This window comes from Xiphophorus couchianus, chromosome 16 (genome assembly GCF_001444195.1).
Source record: "Xiphophorus couchianus chromosome 16, X_couchianus-1.0, whole genome shotgun sequence".
Taxonomy (NCBI): Eukaryota; Metazoa; Chordata; class Actinopteri; order Cyprinodontiformes; family Poeciliidae; genus Xiphophorus; species Xiphophorus couchianus.
The window spans coordinates 18,236,986-18,254,659 of NC_040243.1; the positions used below are offsets into that span (position 1 = coordinate 18,236,986).

Sequence of the window (17,674 nt, forward strand, 5' to 3'; positions counted from 1 at the left end):
CAAATAGAACAGTTCTCAGTTTATTCAGGGCTTTTAGAGTAATGCATGCCACACTTTTCAGCTTTTCATCTGGAAAAGTTTAAAGCATGCATCATGTTCTGTCCTCTTCAGAATAAAGTAAGAATATTTTTTAAACTCTTTTTCAATGTGAGATCAGAAACCCCTAAAACCAAAACGAGAAAGAAAAGCAGAGTTTCCGGATGAAGCCGCCACGTCTTTTTCAGAATAACTCTTCCAGAAATAGAAAAGGGGAAACAGAGCTGGAATACAGGTGTATTTGTCACCGTCAGTCTGAAACCGAATGTCTGAGCCGTGTGTGTTTTTATGGCGCTTCATGGTGAGCCTCCTCCCAGTCATTCCTGTTTACAAGGTTACTTCCTGAAGATGTTGTGCATGTGACACACGGTCCATCATCTGTTACTCCGTTCAGTTTCAGTGTGTGCGCTCGGGGTGTGTGACGGCTCCGCTCACAACGCGGGGGTCACGAAGGGAGAGTGTGAGGGTTCACTTTTCAACACGAGCTAAAGATTCGCTTTGAGATATTCAACATGACAAGCTGCATCGAATTGGTGCAATTCATCGTGTTCGAGCTGAATTATTCCATGGCAGAGCAAACTTAGAAAACTAAAATTAAAAAAAAGAAGAGGGTAATTAAGATTTCAGACCAACTGCAAAAGGATTCTTTCAGTAATAACTGTGCTTTTCTCCACAGCTGCCCATTGTGTGCATGTTCACATCCTGACGCAGAGAACAGGACATTGTTTCTGAGAGGACCAAATCGAAATGCTTCGTATGTTGTCATGAAATTGGCCCACAGGGCCGTGACAAAAAATCAGTGTGGGAACGGGGCACACTTCCCTCTTTGAAGTAATTCAAAGTGCTTTCTAAAAATAAAGAAAAGAAAAAAATGGAGATGTGTGACTGTCGTTTGCAGCAGCCGTGAATGTTGCAGTGGACTGGAGAGGTGCTAAAAAATAAATAAATAGACGAATCCAAGAAGATTCTGTTTTGTTCTTTGTACTGTTAGCTGGCGTGAAAAGGGGAATGCAAATTCATCAGTTAATAAAACTGGAAGCACAAGTAAGGACGTGCAAATAAAGTCATATTTTACTGCAGCAGCATTATAAAGAAAAGTTCCGGTTTCCACATCAGTACATTTCTTCATGTGGGAACATAAATCCCAGGTCGACAGGGAAAATAAAAGCACCTGAAATACCTCACAAAAAGATCCCATGAAATTCACATGTGAAAGTCACATGTGGTTCACACAAATGTCCACATGTGAAAGATGTGAGACACATGTAAAAGCACATGTGTACGTGTGGATTTGGAACGTTTCGTGGTAAAAACCCATGGGGTTCACATGTTCTCACATGAGTTTCACATGTGAGAACATGGGATTCACATGTTTCACTTGGGTTTTTATCACAAAGTCTTCCAAAATCACACACATCATTCACATGTGAACATTTCTGTGAACCACATGTTCGGTTTTTATTTGGTTCCTTATTTTCACACGTGATGTAAAATTAATGAGTTGTTTTCTTTTTTTTACATATTCAGTACAATCACCTGATCTCCACATGGAAAAAAATCAGATCATATGAAATTATGTATGGTGCACATGTGAGGAATATGTGATCGAATGTGAAACATGATCACACGTTGAAGAAGCCATGGATCACATGAACAAAATACTCGATCACATGTGAAATCTATGGAGTTGTCTTGTTTGTAATGCATTTCTTTTGGCCATTCTTCAAAACTGTGTCATTAAGAGAACGTGCTGTTCGTGTAAGACATGCTCGCACTCAGAGGTGCTGTGCCCACAGTCAGAGCAATCATTTCAAAAAGTTTATAATAACTGTAATTGTGGCGAACAAAGATGGATGGGAACTCGTGTGTGTCTTGCCAAAGCACACAGGATGGAGAAATAATCCCTCAGGTGTTAAAATGTTGCAAAAAACCAACATCTCGTCTCCTTCACCGTCTTTCGGCGCTAGTTTTATGCCAATTAGTTGTGCAGGAGTGAAGCCAGGAAAAATTACTTTCTGTCTGACCATCACAATCGTAAACATGTGGCAACTGCTTAACTGTACGAGAACCAGAGTGGTGAGGTGGCCTGCGTCTCATTAAAGATGAGTGACATCTTTTTTTTTTATCGCCCCGCAAGGGGTCTTTTTGTGGGCTCTAGTGTCCCTTTTTCAAAGTAGTGCTGACAGGAAAGGGGGAAGGAGAGGGAGGAAGACATGCAGTAAACGTTGTTGGGTCCGGGAGTCGAACCCGCGGCAGCCGCGTCGAGACTACGTTGCCTCTGAATGTGGGTCGCGCTAACCCCTCCGCCACCACGGCACACCCGAGTGACATCTTTTGTCCCGATGTCCAAATGTGCTTTGAATAGTTTTATTCATTTTGTCAGGAAGATAAAAGATAAAAACAATCATGAAATGTGTGAGTGTGGCCATGTGACTCTCTGTCAACAACACCGGGGATGTGCATTGACTTTTTTGTCACGTTTAAATATAAATGTATTTCTGCTGTTTTCAGTCGAGTTGAGTGGTTTCCGGCCTTCTTGAACCACGAGGTCATAGTGCAAATTATTCAGATGTTTTATGTCTTAAATTCCCGTCTGTATTTCTTTCTTCTTCTGTTCATCCTTGAAGACGATGTCAAAGCAGCTTTTACCCACTACGGTGGAGGAACTGTGATGCTGTGGGATAGTTTTCCTTACAAAGGATCTGGGAACCTTGTTGAAGCGTATGGCGCCACAAACTCTGCAACAGCAGATTTTTGATAAAAATGTGGTGACTTCTACCAGACAACTAAAAACAAAAACGGGGCCATTTCAGTCCACAGGCCTAAAGTCTATAGACGAGACCAAAAGTAGAAAACATAAGAGACGACCCAGGAATCTATGATCTATAGAGACAGTGCAAAGATGTCCTCATTCTGCATAATGCAACCTTGTGACATATTATGGAAGAAGATGGAGTGTGGTCCAAATGGCAAAAGCACTTAGCTGTGGGTAATAAATGTGGCTTCAGCCATCCGGCTAACCGAGATGACAGGCTTGAAATAAATCAAGTTGTGTAGCGTTTTTGCTCGACTTGCCTTCATTTGCCGACACTTTGTACGTTCAGAAGATTTATTTACTGAATGGAAGCTACAGTAGGCAAAAAAAAAAAAGTAATTTCAGCTCAGGACGTCACAGGTAATTAATGTAACAAACCCCCAGTTGACTGCCGTGTAATTTGGAGGCGGTGATCTTTGTTGAGTCGCCGTGATGCAGCTGCTCAGTAAAACTCTAGAGTGCAATAAATCACCCAGACGTCACCTTCTCGGCACAGACTCGTGGAGCTCCTCGAAGGAATTTCCACCCCAGCATTCTGGGATAGTTCTGCACATATATACGTCTCTCTCTATTTGTGTGTGTGTGTGTGTTTTAATAACCACCTGCGGCCCATGCACACATGCAGCTTCAATCTGCCCTTATTGCACCAGCTTTAGGTATGCCTCAACAAATGAACAGTACCAGACGCAACTATGTTTTATTAATGCATCAGTGGGAGAAACTGGTTGATGCATGTTCTGTTGGGTCAGGTCCATTGTAGTGGCGCAGGTAGAGGAAGAAAAAAGAAAAGAAAAAGGAAGAATCTTCTGCTGAAAGGAGCCTAATGGTTTAACAGGAGGAGGAGAGGAAATGAGAGGAGTGGCGTTAAATGAGAGGGTGAGAGCAAGGCGCTAGCTGTTAAAGAGCTAGAGAGAGTGGAAACGGGGAAATCCAGGCTTTACCTCCCAGAAGACAAGAGCGGGAGGGGCTGGGTCGGGTTTAGGAGGGCGAGAAGGCTGGCATATGCCTGTGAGAAGACCTGCAGGTGTTTCTCAGCTGCTGCTGCTGGGGGTCGCTGAGGACAAACACGTTTGGCGTCTGTGGCACCAGCGATTTCCATCGCCTCCTACTCTAGATACAATGAAAATTGTGTCTGGAAACAATGCCATCTGCAGAGACAGAGTGGGAAGAAACTTTGGATTGGCCCGGTTCTGTGTCGGGGATGTTTTTGTCTGAGCAGCTGCAGCAGCCCAGGCCCTCTATGCCTTGTTTCTGAGGAAGGGGTGTTCACAATGTGAACTAGCTGGTGGAAAGACTTGGAAAAATGGTTATTCATCCATTCAAAACTACAGTCGAGATGTCCAGAAAGCCACAGTCTGACACTTTGGGAGCAAAATTTAGGTGTAAAGCAGAGCATCCAATCAGAAAAATGTTTGATCCAATGTAGGATCCAATGTGTTGGGTTAGAAAAGAGACTCATCGTTCTTCACAAAGTGGCCTGTTTGTAAAAAACAAAACCTCATCAGACTTCTTTAGACTTCAGGTTGAAAAAAGAAACGACATGGCGGTGAAAGACGCCGATGCCGATCTCCGGCCCTCATTGGATGACAGGTGAGGTAGACCTGGGGTCAGGTTGCCATGGAGAATGGTACGGATATGGTGTAGTGGTAAAGAAACAAGAGCATCTTCGAAATAAGGATTATCGTTAATCAATTGTACAGTCCTAGTGACCAATCAGAAAGACCTTAACACCAACTAAACAGAAAAACTGAGATAGAAAATTAGGGAAGCCAACAGTGACGGTGCCTGAAGTCTTGATTTGGTGGTAATTTCTCAAGATATGCAAAACTGCTTTCATACTAAAATCAAATCATAAACAGAATGAAATTAATGAAGAAGAAAAATATTGATTTATGTCATGGTATTTGAAAATTGTAATGGGAAGTTCATATTTTTGTGAAAAGCTTCATGTATTTCCTCGCAGTATTAAAAAATAAGCCATTACCGTGCCTTGGTGATGAAAGAGAAAGAAAAATCAAAACACATTTGTGTTAAAGTTTCATCCATAAAAAGTGAGATTTATCAACCAGCGCCTTTATGGATGAAGCCACAGGGAGTCTTCCTCTTCTATCATCCACTTTGTGTAATGCAAAACAGCCCCACAGCATGATGATGCCACCACCATGCTTGAAAGTTGGTACAGTGTTCTTTGTATTAAAGGCCTCACCTGGACTCCTCTTAACATATTTCTTATAATCCTGGACTAAATAGGTTAATCTTTGTGTCTTCTGACCATCTTTCTTTCCCCAGAATCCACCGCGGTTTGAAATCTAGTTAAATCTCTTTAAAGCTCAATCTATCCGCCATGTTTAATATAGCACCACACCCAACCAAGGGCTAAGAACCAGAGTTGATTTTCACTAATTGAGTGATTTTTTTCTTTTCTTTTGAAGGTTCAACATAAAATCGAGCAGATCAGGATTTGGGAGAGCTGCTCAATAGCCATTGAACTACCTGATAGCTAGAAAAAATAAGGAATTAACAACTACATTTTTGCACAACCTCCTTAGTGTGACGCTTAGTCCGGCTCTTTCCTCTGCCCCCGGCCTTCTTCCTGGACTCCGCACGGCTTTAAACGCTTTCTGCTCTTCCCCTTTCTCCCTCTGCTGAACTCCCCTCCTCAGCCCGCGTCGTCTTCCTCTTTCCTCCTCTGGATTTGTTTGTTCTCCTCCGGCTCCCAGGTGTTTTCCTGCCCTCGGCTTTAAGCCCGTGTTCCGCTCTGACTCAGGTAGCGCTCGCGCTGATGGCTTTCCCCGGCCCGCGCTGACCTGTGACCCCCCAGACGGAGCGAGCGAGCAAAACGGACACGAAAACAGACACAAAAACAACCGAGGCTGACCGTACGTCACGCCGCCTTGCACGCGCATGGATGCGCACTGATTCCAGCTCCCTCCTTCTTTCTCCCACTTCCAACAATAACACAACAAACCTGGCTTCCTCCGCTTGAGGGAACAATGGTAGGATAGCTTTGATGGCCAGAGGTAGTTTGTTGTAGAAACTCGCTTATCGGCCCCCATCAGCCATAGATCTTGGCAGCGTCCCACCGGTAGCTGGGCGGTTTTGTCTCTAACGAGGTCCAGGATATCAAAATGTGTGGAAAATTTGTGCGCAACAATGGCTAATAGATAGGAACCTGAGGAAAAGCATGTAGCACTGCTCGTCTGGTAAAACTAATGCAGTGGATGTGAAGATATTTTAATAGGGTTTTTTTTTTCCATTTTAGTATCTTGTTCCTCTTAATTTCACTCAAAAGTGTCAAATTGATTCAGAAGTTATGACCTTTTTCTTCAAAATGAAATTATCTGTAAACATACAAGTTATTGAAACACCCAAGGCTTCGATTCTTATGGCTCCCGATGATCTGCAAGAACATTCTGGATGGAAAGAGAAAGCTCCTTCTGGACAGCTTACTTTATACTTCACAAGACGTCGAGTGCGGGACTCCTGAGAAGTCCCGGGAGGCCACGCCCCCCGCAGAGTTTACCTGCGTGTTAGCCACACCCACTTCAAATTTCTGACAATCACATTACAGGTGGACACATACAAAAAAGTTTGCCCAAATATGTGTGAAGAAAATCGGCTAGAACTCCTAAGTCATCGGTTCTGAAGTCGCAAGTGGCTCTTTGGACCTTCAACCTAATGAATGCTCCTAATAATTAATTTATAGATAGATAGATAGATAGATAGATAGATAGATAGATAGATAGATAGATAGATAGATAGATAGATAGATAGATAGATAGATAGATAGATAGATAGATAGATAGATAGATAGATAGATAGATAGATAACATTTTTCTCATCACTACATTGGAAAATAATTCTTATTTTTATTTTTTATGTTAAATAATTTTTCCACCAAAAAAAATCCCAATAAAGAAAATATATGTCTTATTTTTGTAAATATTTTTATTCGTTGTTTGTTTTAAAGCCTAAAAATGGACATACTCTTTTAAAATGACTACAAATTTCCTATTGTAAATATTTATTAAATTTTTTTTTTAAATATATCTTTTCTCAAAAGGTTATGTAAAATTTGCTGATCAACTTTTAAATGTTTTTCCTAACCTGCATGATAAAACTCAGGTGTTTGTTCCTGCCTTATTTCAATGCTATGTGCTCTTGTTTTCCCCATTTTGAAGAGTGGCCAGGATGACTGTGGCTGGCATTGGATCACATGTTACAACCTTAGACTCTCTCTGATCAATGTTTATTACAGAAATGCCTGGGTTTTGGTTGATATCTTCTGCTATGGCTGCTTTTCAAAGTGGCAAGTGGGATTTTTGCTTCCTGATGTGGGATTTTCTTCCCACTTTGTAAATGTTTCCCATTTAGAGCTTATTTTTTCCAGTTTTCTCACTGATTTCACACATTTTAACAAAGGGCACCAATAATAATGAAGGGTGTTGTGTATTGATCTGAAAGGACAGGCTGCCTTTCAGATTGAGCTTCCTCTGCCTGTGCATTCATACCAGCGATCTATGTATCTGAGTGCTTTGTGAAAGATGGTGTGTGTGAGTCTGTGTGCTGCGTGGGCTAAAGGAGGCGATGAGTCACTTCACACATGCCACCAGGACACAACAGCTCCCCCTGTTGCCAGGGTAGGGAAAGCCCCGAAGGTGTGGGTGTATTGTCCTGGAGAACAGAGCGTCCGGTGACATCATAGGGCTCCTTTCTCCTTCCCCCGTCCGATGAGGAAGGCGGGATGGAGGGGAGCAGCGGGGGGCAGCAGGTGGAGGCAGCGGGGTTTCTCATTCGGGGGTTTTTGGTTTTTCTCTCTGTTTCTGCTGGAGAGAGTTTGGGAGGAGGCAAAGCTCATCACTCATTCCTGAGTTGTAGTAATACTTTGCGGCTATCGTCAGCTCTTAACTTCCATGAATGGGCCTCTGTGTTGCAAAGCCTCCTATCCTCTGTGGCATTTAGCAGCAGGGCTGACTGAGATGTGAAAAGAAATCCCTACTGTGGCACAGAGACGCTGCAGAAATGCGCCTGCATGTGCATCGAAAGGTTTTTTTGTTTGCTTCTTCAAACATTTAGGAGTTTTGTTGGGATGTTGCCGGATAGACAGAGACACAGCAGCGGATAATCTGCAAGCTGAGTTTCTACAAGAATATGAAAAGTGTGGCGTGGCAAAGATTACTTTGTAGAATTATCAGTCATTGCAAATAGATTTGGGGGGGAATAGCAGTCTATTCCATCCTTTGCCATTTAACAGTGAAGTTTACATATATCTACTCTATTATCACCCTTATTTATTTTATAGTGGAGCTGGCATAACTGGTAAAGGATTCTTATACATTCTCAAATAATTTAGTCTTTATTTTTTGCACATAAGCTACCTTCTTTAATGCAAAAATTGTTAGCACATGTTTTTTGTTTTTCTCCCCCCAAAGGAGCATTATTGTGGTTTGCAAGAGTGACATATCTCTAAGGTTCCAATACAAATTTGCGCAATATTTTTTTGGTGTTCTGCCGATGTCGAAACAAAACAGGACGCAGGACAGGATGCGATTAAAATCGCGCGTGAATAAGTTTGTCTGTGACAAACCCGATGAAGCCAATAGGACCACATTATCCGCAAAAAGCAGAGACACGATCCTAAGGCCACCAAATCGGATCCCCTCAACACCTTGGCTGCGCCTGGAAATTCTGTCCATGAAAGTAATGAACAGAATCGGTGACAAAGGGCAGCCCTGGCGGAGTCCAACTCTCACCGGAAACGAGCCCGACTTACTGCCGGCAATGCGGACCAGACTCTGACACCGGTCATACAGGGACCTGACAGCCTGTATCAAAGGGCCCGGTACCCCATACTCCCGAGGGACCCCCCACAGGGCTCTCCGAGGGACATGGTTGAACGCCTTCTCCAAGTCCACAAAGCACATGTAGACTGGTTGGGCAAACTCCGATGCACCCTCCAGGACCCTGCAGAGGGTGTAGAGCTGGTCCAGTGTTCCACGACCAGGACGAAAACCACACTGCTCTTCCTGAATCCGAGGTTCGACTATCCGACGGACCCTCCTCTCCAGGACCCCTGAATAGACCTTGCCAGGGAGGCTTAAGAGTGTGACCCCCCTATAATTGGAGCACACCCTCCGGTCCCCCTTTTTGAACAGGGGGACCACCACCCTGGTCTGCCAGTCCAGGGGAACTGCCCCCGATGTCAATGCGATATTGCAGAGTCGCGTCAACCAACACAACCCTACAACATCCAGAGCCTTAAGGAACTCCGGGCGGATCTCATCCACTCCCGGAGCCTTGCCACCAAGGAGCTTTTTAACCACCTTGGCGACCTCGTCCCCAGAGATTGGAGAGCCCAACCCAGAGTCCCCAGGCTCAGTTTCTTCAATAGAAGGCATGTTGGTCAATGTTGGACATTGAAGATTGAGGAGGTCTTCGAAGTATTCTGCCCACCGGCCCACAACGTCCCAAGTCGAGGTCAGCAGCACACCATCCCCACTATAAACAGTGTTGGTGCCGTACTGCTTCCCCCTCCTGAGACACCGGATGGCGGACCAGAATCGCCTTGAAGCCGTGCGGGTTTCCATTAAGCACATTTATTTTTGTAATTCCAATTAAGCACAATTATATTACCAATGGGAACACAGCAGCTGTCCCTTTTAGCTGCGTTGTGGATATTGATTCACTGAAATGTCTTTGACAATGACATTTTCCATTGCTTGCTTAACTTCCAGTTTTCCACCACTCCTATGCCACAGGCAGCCATTTTTGCATGCGAGGCAGAAGTTAATTTCAATCGCTCATTGAAGAAACCAAAGTCATCGCCGTCGCTTTTCCAGATAAAAGTTTTCCACGGAGCTTTTTGCCTTTGTGTGAGTCCCTCAAAGTGCGAAAGCAGCACACATCACTTTGTGCCTTTGTACCTTTGTAGTACGGCGGATCGGGCCACGCATGCTGTATACAAAGTATATGCAGGGCGGTCCTGGCGCGCGCGTAGCCTCCGACACATGCACACGTGCGCGCACGTAGCGACAAGAGGAAACTGCAACACAATGATAAGGTCTGGGAACACAATGGGCTCAGCGGTGCACAGACAGAAGCCAGGACCAGTTTAGCTCCGAAAGGTCAACAAGCCTCTCCAGGCTTTTATTCAGTTCCTCCAGTTATTATTGTTCAACCTTATAATGACTACTCCGATGGCCTTTATTTTGCAAATGTGGGAGCCATCCGGAAATACCAGCGAAATATGAAAATGCAAGCTCAAGACGCGAGAAAGGTGGGGAGAAAGGTTACTTATACATACTGGGAAGGTGGAACTTCTTTGACGTCAGGTTTCCCATGCACGGGTCCGTTCGCTGGCCATGCAGTCGGACCGGACTGGAGAGCTCATCGGACGTCTCCGGTGGGGTGCCGAATTAACTGTGTCCGTTTGACAGACAAAACAACTCCAAATGCACTAATTAGACTAAATATTTGGAGAGTTCAAATACCATTTGTCATCGGATGTGCTCGATTTAAAACAATGCAATGGAAGTACTCAACCCAAACGTCCAGCCCTCAGAGGCTCTCGGTGAAAGTAGATGAGCTTATTAAGAAAAGAGAAAAAAAAAAGTGTTGTTTTCAGTTTTAGTCTCTTAGACTATATGCAGTATTGCCTCGGGGATTTGAATAAATTAAATAAAATATTTAGAGTGCTATCACTAGTAAACACTTTCTGGAGAACGAGTCTTGCTCCAGGAAAAGTCTCCTCAGTCTTGGCTGCCTGTGCTGTGATGCGAATTGAGCTTTGGGGCTTTTAAAAGAAGCCGGGATCATTTTCAGTGTACATGGAAGACGAGTTGACAGCTTCACATGGAGGAGAATCTGAGCTGAGTTGTGGAGATTGTGCAGAATGCAATGTGCTTGAAGACCAGGGCTGGGTGCACAAAACAACTAAACCGCTTTTGTTTTTTCCGTTAAAGTCCGTTTCTTTGGGGACAGGATGGATTACGAAAAGCAACAAGTACACACACCTGCAAGGGAAAGGCTGTGTTTTTTGGGGGGTTTTTTGTTTTGTTTTCTTTACCAGTTATAACATCTTTGCATTGAGCTGGACTAGAAGAGTTGAGAGCTACTGTGCGTTTTGCCAAATCAATAAGTGGCATAATGAAACCAGTATCCTGATGCTGTTATGAATGTCTAAGTTACAAACAAAGATGTACAGAGAAATTAGGTCATTTTTAGCTTGTCCTACATTCTCTACATCAATAGTTTCCAAAAGTTTTTTCCCTTGTGCCGACCTGGTCGCATGCCTCTGCTTTAGACACAGACAGAGCTAACAATGCCAATATCTCTATGTAACATATCAGACACAGTTAAATATGGGAACTCTGTTGTAATTTTGAATTTCTCTTCAAATAGAACAACATTATACAGCCACTACTCTCTGGCACACCGTATTCTATCTGCTCCTAATGTAAATATACATTTTGAATACCTCTTCTCATGTTGTAGTTTTTAAGGAGAACGCTTAATCTATCAAAATTGGCTTTGGTTGCTCTAAAGGTTGGGGAAATGTCAGCTGTAGTGCGATGTGTGGGTCTCTGGTTAAAACTTGAAGCATGGATGTTGTGGGAATTGCCACCATTGACTAGCCTGAGTACTGGTAACCATGGAAACTAGAGGCAGGCTTACAGAGAGGCATGTCATGTTTGGGTTTTTGCAGATCCTTTTATGCAAAGACACTGCGAAAGGAGGATGTAACAATAAACAGGAAATATAACAGTAGGTACATTTTAAGATATGTTTTTGCCTTGATTGACATTAAAAATAGGTTTCAAACATTTCATAAAGTGATTTTTTTTTTCACCCCCAGCATACATCATCATATTTTGTTCCAGTAACTCTGCTACTTAAAGTTGTGCAGCTCACCTTGAAGTTTGGTTGCAATATTTTGTTCACCTGAACTAAAACTACTGGTTTTCTAAGAGCAAAACAACCAATAATAACTCTTGCTGTTCTGTAATGTCTGTAATAAAAGCCTTGGCTCAGTTTAAACTACTGTAAAATTATTTGTCTATTGTACACGTCGCACACTTTTTAAAATGCCTATGTTCATAGTTTCAATCAAATGTTTGATGCTGACATCATAACATCCTCTGTGGTGATAAAATTCCTACAAAAAATGAATTAGATGGATGTGAAAAAAGCTTTGTGAGTTCAAATAGTGGCAGAAGTTTTTTAGCTGGGGGCCAGGGGGCGTTTGATGAACATTAGACCAGACCCCATTATATGATTTTCTCCTTTGATAATAATCATCGTGGTGGTCTCTTTCACATCACAGACAGCGTGCCCACAAAGAGCCTTTCCCACTGATGTCACATTAAGACATCATCAGTTCAGGCCACCGGTGGCGCCGACTTCCGAGGTCCAACTGAGGAAATGTCTCGCTGATCCTCAAAGCGAAAGAGAGAAAGACCAAAGCAGGTCGCTGCCCACCACAAAATGTCAGCGTTCTTGCATAATCCCCGCAAGTGTTTTCTCTAACGCGACACCATCTCCCCGCGCCGAAGCCGTCCGACGGAATGAAAAGGTCAAGACATTCGACAGCCGGGACCACGGGGTCGGCAAGCGTCGATCAAAAAGTTCAGCCCGAGAAAGCAGAGTGTTTTTCTTTCCCTTTTAGTCAAAGGTTTCTCAATTACTTCACATTTTTTGCAAGCAGCCTATGATGCTACAGTAGTCTGAAATTGGCTTAGAAAGTTTAGAGTGTGCAAACTAAACTCTGGCAGTTTTATAAAAATAAATAATAAAAATTAATATGGCATTCCATTTGCTTGATGGGAATTTCCTGCATCTAATCCAAAAATACAGCCTCAGCAAGAGGGGTTTTTTTTAGAAAATGATTAAGACTCAAAGCAATGCAAACCTCTGGAGACAGACAAAGCTTGGGATATTGTTGCCAGCATCTAAAAAAAACTGCAGATAGCGTCCATTGCTGCCACTAGCATGCTGTGACTTGCATCTTTAAAAAAAAACTAAAGCCATATTTAGAGTTGTGTGTATCTCCTGTGAGGTGGGTGAGACTCTGTAATTGGAAAGAGATGTTTTTGCAGCTACGATGAGGGTGATACTTTCTTCCATATGAAGTCTTTCAACTTAACAAAAGCAGTAATCTCCCCCAAAGAGACAGACAACCGGAGCCCTTTAAGTACTAATGACTGTTTGCTGATGTTTTCGGCAAACACTCGTCTCGATTCAGAAGAGACAATGAAATTCCTTCGGGGTTATTCATCTGCCGTTTCTGACGTCAGAAAAAGGTAAGCCACTGTGCAAAATTCCTGAGTCACGAGACTTTTCTTCACACGTGAGAAATGCGGTACTGGTTCAACTGTTGCTTTGTTTGAATTTGAAAAGGTGGAAACATTCTTTGAAGTCCTCTGAGTTTTCCGTCGTAGTCTCAGAGGGTTATAGAGGAACCTACTTCTTCTGCTTCTTCTTCATCATCTTTGGATCGTGGCTGACTTCCGCTTTCTGCCAACAAATCCATGACTACACATCAAAGAAAATCCTTTTACTTCACTTTATCTGCAAGAATAAAACCAGTCAAGTTCATTTCAGCATCATTAACAGGTGAAACATGTTAATGATGACTAGATTGGAATAAATCCATTGGATAGTCTTCAGGTTTATCAATGGAGGTCTGGTTGCATTGGAGAGGGTTTAGGTTTGGATTAGCATCAGTTCAGAGCTAGCTCAACATTAGCTTCTGCAAGGACAGGGAGGTCAAAACCTATGGATAAAGGCCTAGTACAAAAAATGTGACTTCTGTCCAAGAAAAACGCCAGGAAAGACAAAAAAAATAGGCACTAAGTCCAAGGTTGACAAAGTTTTCTAAGATACTCCATCCTCCTGATCACTATGGACGTTTGGGAATTTGAAGAGCAATACCACGGGAAGTGTTGCGACAGCAGTGACGCATTGAAGGGAGTGGGGGTTGCTTTTTAACTGAGGGAATGGGCTAGCTCAAAGTTTTGCCTAATCCTGCAGTAGTAGGATTGACAGTTCATGTACAGTTATGTGATGATAGAAGATTTTCCAGCATGATGGAGGACAGTTACACAAGGTTAAAGTTATGAGAAAGCGGATTAAATATTTGTTGTTTTGCCAAAAGCAATATATGCACTCTTTGAACTAGGGGCGATATTATCGGCATGGTATTTGTTTCGGACGATATTAGCTGTAAAATTTAATATCGGACATCGGCCATTCTGTCAAAATACAAGTGAGAATGATGCCTGCAGTATAGCACGACGTCATAAGAAACTGTTAAATATTAGTGCACGACTGTGAGCAGATTGAGTTTGGTTTTGTAAACATTTACAAATTTGCGCTGCTTGAGTGTTGTCCTTGTCTCCGAGATAGCTGACGTCATGAATAAATTTCACATTAAACATAATGCAAGTTGAAAGCGTTGCATTCTTTTCAGCCTCCTTTTTAGCATTTGCATTTGGTAGCAGAGTAAATTGACAAAGATAATGCAGCATTTTAATTCCACAGTAGAGGACACCATATAGTTACTGTAGGTAGGCATAGCAAAAAACATATCGGTATTGGTATCGGTTATCGGCCAAATGAGTTTTAGGAGATTGGCATATATCGGATATCAACCAAAAATCCAATATTGTGCATCCCTACTTTGAACTTAAAAAAAACAATTACTTTGTATTTTATTGGGCTTCTCTGCGTTAGAAGTGGAAAGAATAAGACAAAGAAGGATCCATTTTCCACAAATAAAAATCCGAAAAGCCTTGTGTGTGTTTATGTCCGACCCCTTTTACTCTGATACCTATAAATAAACCCCAGCCCAGACAGTAGCCTCCAGGAGTCACCTAATTAGTCAACAGAGTCCACCTGACTTTAACAGGACATCCTCTCATAAACTGCATGTCTTGTTTCCAGATCCTGTTAGATGTTTGCAAATCTGTACGTCATAACTAAGATGGGGAATAGGAAGTGAGTCATATTAAATTACCTCAACTGCTTGTGTTTTCTTTTCTGAACATTGTTTTTGCATGAAGACGCCTTGTGTTTGAGCGCACGGTGCCCCACGTTTGTCCCTGAGCGCATACCACCAGACCAGGAAAAACAGGCTGAATTGCAATGTGAGTGTGTGTGATGGGATAATCATAGGTGCAAGTGAACAGCAGAGGGAAGGCATGCGTCGCTGTCCGTGGGCTTTTCGGCCTGCTTGTTGAAAGCTTATTTCTCCTTTCGCCGTCTTGAGTCTCCCGCCATCGGAATCAGCACCTCTTCCCTCCGCCGCCCCCTGCCCCTCTGTCTTGTGCGAGCAACAATAGTCTATTCTGTGCTATCCCGTGCGACTAGAGACACACCCAAAGCCAAGGCCATGGTGCGAGGGGAGACCGCTGGCCGCTGGCCAGCTGAGAGAGACACTGGCTCAATTCTCGTCTGGGACGGCTGATCCTGAGTCGACTGGGGAGCAGCGGGGGTCTTATCTCTGTTACCACGGCTGTCATTTGGCGGAGTGATTCCCCCGACACCACTCCTTACAAGAAAATGTCAAACTTCAGCAATTTATGAATAGTTTGTGCAGATTACATATGGTGGCCAACAAGCACAAGGTTAATGGGACTTGGAGCCGGACGATACGGCTGAAAAACCCATCACAATGTAAATGTATCGTATTGGTTGATACTGATAATTATTGATTCAGTTTTTTTTGTTTTAAATATCTGAAATATTGCCAAAACGGTGTGGTGACCTTTCCTGTTTTCATCCCCAGCTTTCACTCTGCGCCGTTTCTTAGCAACTATCAGTCACAATGGCAAAACCTGAAACTGCTGCCGCGACAAGTTACTCAACAAGTTGTTGCTAGGTAACCACAAAGTGAGTGAGGACATTGATGAAGCCAACCTTGCCTCTTCATTTGGTTCAAATCCAAGTCTCAGTGGAATTTTTGAACAGTGTGAAGCATATCTTTAATCTATTTGTACTGGGCAGATATTTAAACAGAAGAGGATGATTACTTACACTACAGCTGGAGGTTGGAGGGTGTGCACCATCAATGATCTTCCTGAGTGAAACATGCACTGAGATCAGAAAATGTGAACCATTTCCGGCTACAGTAACTATGTGTTGCGAAAGTAAAGCCTTTCAGAAATCAAAAGTTCGTACGATTAAAAAACTATTTTATTACTGTTTGAAGGTTGGTCTCACCGGAAACGTTTTACATGTGACGTTTGCTGCTTTGTAATAGTGAAAATGAAATATTTTTAAAGGGAAACTTTTATGATAATCAGAAATTGTTAAATTATTTGTTCAATTAACTAACATAAACCCACAGCTTTTCATGTTAGCTATGTCTTAAAGTCCACAGACTTCAATTTGTTGCCTCATATACATATATATATATATATTAAACTAAATAAATGCAAATAGGTGTGATACAAAGTTTTCAGATAGTAATACACAACTAAAGGAAATTCTGTGTGAAATTTGAATGTTTTTACAACCATTCCTCAGACAATATTATAGTAGAAAGTAAACGGGTACAAAATGGTTTGTTTGCAAGGACCAAACAGCAACATTCATGTAAGAATCAAGAATAAAAACTTGTAAAGAGGCAAAATGACATGGATTACATACTTTGGTCATGGTCATTACTTCCAGGTAAGAACTCATCTAGATTTATATAAAATAAACGATCTCCTCTCCTGCAGGTAAGATGTTAACTCAGCTAACCTCAGCAGCAAAAGATAAATAAAAAAAAACCCTGAACCCATTAAAGCTGAAAGTCACTCTCTTTCTGATAAGGGTCAGCTTGCTTTATTGTCTGACAACATAAATGTGACCCAACCGGCACACCAGTGGGACAGCAGCATGGGTCAGCCTAATTATGTAATTACCCCTTGTCTGATTGCCCTATGCAGCTGAGACGAGGGAGGGCCTTTGTGTGGCCGGAGGAATGTGGTGCACTTGGCATTTTTCAGCAAAAGGGCAGCTTTCTGGCAGGCGGTGCCAAAGAGAGGAGCGGAGGGTGAGATCATGGCTGCTGATGCCCACTCCTCTGTTGGGTTTTTTCTTCTTCTTCTTCTCCCCTTAGGACTTTCTTGCCAGCCTGCAGTCTCCCTATCTGTCCCCGGATCAAGCTCTTGGAAATCTAGACAATTCCATCTCTCTTCTGCATCCATCCTATTCCTGCCAATCATCACCCTGCTCTCCTCCAACAGTTAATCATCCTCTGCATGCTTCCAGCCCCGAGAAGCCCTTTTGGACGTGGAATGCGCAGGACCAGAAAAACCTGACGGGTCACACTGTAACAGATCAGCCACTCCCATGTCTGATAACTCTCCTGGAGGCGGCCGCTCCTGTCGCAGCATAGGAAGGCACTGCTTTCGTTTCGCTGCGTGGATAAGAGGAATACCAGCGCCTGAGCAAGGTGTTAGGAGAGATTATGGAGCAGAATCAAACAGCGCGCCTCCCCTAGTACCTTCCCTCTTGAGTCCGAGTCAAAAGCAACAAAGCTGGTGTCACACAAACCATGTTCTCACCACACTTCAATAAAAACTTCTTCTTCTTTTTCTTACATGTACATCAAGGGCCTCCCAGCTCATTGCACGTCGCTACTGGGGGTTTTATGAAGCCTTTTCTTCTCACTAATGAAAACAGCGGGGTCAATGGTATTTTGGCGCCACGCTTCTCCTTCTGAATTCCTGCGCATGAGCTCCTGTTGAATTCAGCAGCATGCCGGGAAAGTAATGCTGCTGCAGAGCAGCTGGCGTACACACATTTAGTATTTTACAATTAGAGGGATTTACCAAA

The 17,674-nt window shown here is 43.0% G+C and overlaps 1 protein-coding gene across 2 annotated transcripts in view; it reads right to left on the bottom strand.

Moving 5' to 3' along the window:
- The window catches only part of pdgfbb (platelet-derived growth factor beta polypeptide b), a 33,528-nt gene extending 20,182 nt beyond the window's left edge, over positions 1 to 13,346 (bottom strand). Inside the window, exon 1 of one of the 2 annotated variants that reach the window (XM_028042334.1) lies at positions 13,310 to 13,346. The gene's annotated coding sequence lies outside the window, so the exon portion shown is untranslated. The remainder of the gene's footprint in view (positions 1 to 13,309) is intronic. The other variant, XM_028042333.1, reaches the window with a different exon arrangement.
- Between the last annotated feature and the right edge of the window lie 4,328 nt (positions 13,347 to 17,674).